The sequence below is a fragment of the Augochlora pura genome, chromosome 1, assembly GCF_028453695.1.
Source record: "Augochlora pura isolate Apur16 chromosome 1, APUR_v2.2.1, whole genome shotgun sequence".
Classification (NCBI taxonomy): Eukaryota; Metazoa; Arthropoda; class Insecta; order Hymenoptera; family Halictidae; genus Augochlora; species Augochlora pura.
The window spans coordinates 10043728-10048082 of NC_135772.1; positions in this window are offsets into that span (position 1 = coordinate 10043728).

Genomic DNA, 4355 nt, shown 5'->3' on the forward strand with positions numbered 1-4355 from the left:
GCGATAATTAAAGGAAACGTTGCAGAAGCATGAAAAATGTTAAATATTTTGTGTACAAAATATTCTGTTCGAAGGGAACAGCCTTGCGGCGACACTTTCTTGTCGGATGTTTCAAGGACACCTCAAGCTGGATTAGAACTAAACTCGCGTGGCGCAGGTGCTTACTGCAACAAGAACCGAGTGTATTAAATATCCGGAGAAAAAGGACGGATGCAAGAATATTCAATGACAGTAGAAAAATGAAAACGGAAGAACATCGATCGATAAAGACATTCAATTAACATGTTTTTCTACTTAGGAGATTTTTCTACCTGCTAACACAATTGCATGTTTGAACAACTATCAGTGACTAATATACTTCTTTATGTTGCAACGATCCATGGACTATCTTTTCGAATGATTCGATTTCGTCGATTCTTATAGTATATGATTCAATAGAAAAAAGAAGTTCGACATGGAAGTTTAAGAAAACCACTGACGATGATAGCAGCTTACGTAACGATTCGTTGGCGGCATCGTAGCTTTTGTTCCGCATTGTCCAATAAGAAATTTGTACAGTTACACAAACTACGTGACATTTATGAGCAATGCACCGAATCGTTTTAAATGGAGGATCAAGAGAAGTTCAAAGAAAGTTTCGACTCGTTAAACGAATTATTCATTTTTCAATTTCACCGTATCGATGCAGCGTAATTAAACTGTTCAACAGGTTGCAATGCCTTTGTGTCGTGGCGTAAACAATTTTGCAAAAATCAATGCTCTGATATCTATACCATCGGATCACCACGAAGACCTAAAAGTAATTCACCGACATCATTTAATGGCAATATAAAAGCAAACGTTTATAAGACTTTAAAGGACCCCGGAATTACCAGAAAAGATGAAGTCGCAATTACCCACATTCAAATAAGACGCTTAAGATTTACATTACATTATTTTTATGTGGTTCAGTGTAAATGTTTATTATAATCTAGAATATATGTCATTATGCATAGTTGATTGTAAATCATGTGGCATCTAATGACCACGTTAAAATAAAATAATATTAAAATATTAATAAAACAAATGCAATTGTACCTAATATTCTGTTAAAAATTCCGATATGTTTGTGTACCTGTGAATTTTGTTACTCAATTAACTGTGCACTTATATGATTGCTTGTATATTTGCAAGAAGGAAAAGTGTTCCTATAGGCAAATTGAAATTATGATGTGCGCACGTTGCATTAGTATTCTATTATTATATATGCAACATACTGCATATTAAATAGTTCAACGAGCATATATAGCTTTCACCTTCAAACGTTTCGCAATACCGCGACACGTGACGTAAAGTCAAGTTTATTATATACAGGATGTTTTTGAACCTGCAGGACACGTAGTGAAAATCAATTCTTGACTACAATTGTATGAAAATCATTCGAGAAGCTGCTGTACAACGTATAAATATCATGTCGTTCTCACACGAAACTCCGACGGTGTCGTACGTACGAAATTCTAGTTATCGAGAGGCATGTACATAATTATGTCATAGTTATGTGTTTTTTTTACACGCTCGTAGTCGACAATTATACGCGCTCCTTCAAGAAAGCGTTTTTCAAATACGCAATTCCCCGATTCAAGCTGAAAGTACATTAATTGTTGACGAGAATGAGTTCTACGTTTTTAGAATGCAAAACGGCGGTTGTCGATGAATATGACTTCACATTTGTGCAATGCAAATTGTTCTTGAGCTGGTACGTTGAAATTTGCCCGCTACAAAATACTTCCCGATTTCTGTATTCTTCGAGTTCCGATTGTAAAACAAGCAATTTTCCTTCGTTCTGCACAGTATTTGAGGAAAGAACATTTTATCTAGTTACGAACAGAGAAGCAAACACAATTGTATACATTTTGGTACTTAACAGTATCTGTGGAAAAAGTTTAACACCGAGATGCGATAGAATTATGATTTGTACACAACTGGAAAGCGTTCGAGATCGAGAAAACTGAAAACAGTGAAACGAAATCGGCACGCGATAATCGGCATCGTTAATGATCTATAAGTCGTTATGACTATACATAACAAAGGAGAAGCTATTTAATGATTATAACAGAAAATTTGATGCGCCCGACGATCGGCAATTTGTTTGCCACCTGCGCGAAGTTGGTAAGTCAGTCACTTCGTAAACAGTGGTGCAGTAAGTAGAATATATGGACGGATAGATGAACTAGCACTGCGTTTTTCCAATACTTTTTTTGTAAAGCGTACACGACCTAATTTTTTATTCACAGCTACCGGCTATATAGTTTCCGTTCTAATTAGTTACTTTTTATTTGGTTCGAGCAAAGTTTATAACTAAACTATCATTATCAATCCCACTAATAGCGACTCTCAGACCAATAATATGTGTAGGCTTCTGCACACAAAGTGTTTCTTTTACCTTTAATATACATATTGTGATTGAAGGATAAGTTGTAAAAGTCCTTTCATACGGATATACATGTGTATGTACAATTATGCGCAATGATAGAGATTACTGATTTGTTACAATCCTTGATGGTAAAAGGTAAATGGTTTCATGTCAAGTCTTCGTGCCATTGAAGATATACGATACATTAGAATTGCACTTATATGCACTCTCATACAACACAATGCCGATTTTATTCTGTTAATAACTGTGATACTATACGAGTTCTGATTTTTCAGAAAAAAAAGGTGTGTCCTAAATTTTCAAATCTGATAACTCGACATATTTATATTAATATCTAGGAACGAATTTCGAAATTCTCGTATTTAAATATATTTTGCAGTTGTTAAATCGAATTAAATTTAATTTAATTAAAATAAATTATAGTAATTACTGGGACGACAAATCGAAACATATGTTTCCTTGTGAATTCTATGTAGTGACGTCCACTGAAGTAGCATGTTTACAGCTAGTCGACTATATTCGGTCAATATTTGATTCAGCAAAAGCATTTCCGTGTCCCGATTTTCCATGTTCTATTATCTGCGAGTACATATTTGTATAGTTTAATGTACAATTCATATTAGTTTTTCTTCAATCAATACAACTTTATTGTTGTATCGTAATATTCATTTATCATTATGTCGTAATATTCGTTTATCATATTAGAGCATTGAGGTGTTGATGATACTTTTGGGGGTTTAAAAAGTACCGTGTATTTAAAACTTGATGTTAAAACAATAAAAACAAACCCTCAAAAAATATTCTACTATTTGTGCTTAAAAGATTACTTGTTTGAAATGAAATGAGTCAATATTATAATTAGGGTTGAAATCGGATGGAATGTTATAGACAATAAGCTTACTATATATAATACATTCTATTGTATATAATGTTATAATTCATATTATATAATGCATTTTATTAATACATTTTATAATACATTCCATTATACATATATTATATTATGCAATACATTACATAATATAATACATACTATTAAACAATACATTTAATTATACAATAAGTTACATTATATAATGTATTAACTAAATAATGTCAAGGAATATTAAATAACGTTAAATGATGTTATCATAATATCAAATAACGTTAGATAATGTTAAATAATGTCAACAAATATTAAATAACGTTAATTGACGTTATCCTGGTGTCAAATATGAAGAACACTAACAATTACCCCCAGCATGAGTGGCGCCACTCATAAGTTAGATTTCGACATCATCAAAAATTATGTTAACGTTAATATTTCTCAATGCCATAAAGCTTAAATTAAAGCTGAAGACACCTACTTTACAATCGCACATATCCGATACATCAAGCTTCATAGGGAAGAATTTGCTAATATGAAGTGTTGAAGCGCGTCGAACAAAAACCTTTTTTGCCGACGCAGCTGCACGCCGTTGCATGGGGTCGCCTATTCGGGGACTCAGTTTATTAGGGGGTGCTATCCCCTAATAGCACTCTCCAATTATCTGTGCAATTTAACCTCTTAGGCACTGAGCACCACTATAGTGGCTTTCGCGGATGTCATCTTTCAGTACGACGCATCACTATAGTGTCTTTCACGGATGCCGCCTGATAAATTGTTAAAGTTAAAACGCGTGTATCATATCTGTAAGAAAAATTATAATTTAATCATCAAACACTTCATTCCAATGTACTCGTGTAAAGAACAGCATTATCTAAGGTTAAATATTATTTTATTATTTATGTTTAACCTCTTATATCTAAGAGGTTACAAACGTCTTAAGTTACCATTCTAACACCATGGCGGATGGCCCGTCTTCCGGTTGCAGATTGATGATAATTGGTGGTTCGACGGTGCGCATGCGGATGGGAGTGCGCGGGAGTCGAGCGCGCAGGGGTAAAAAGCCCGCCGAAACGA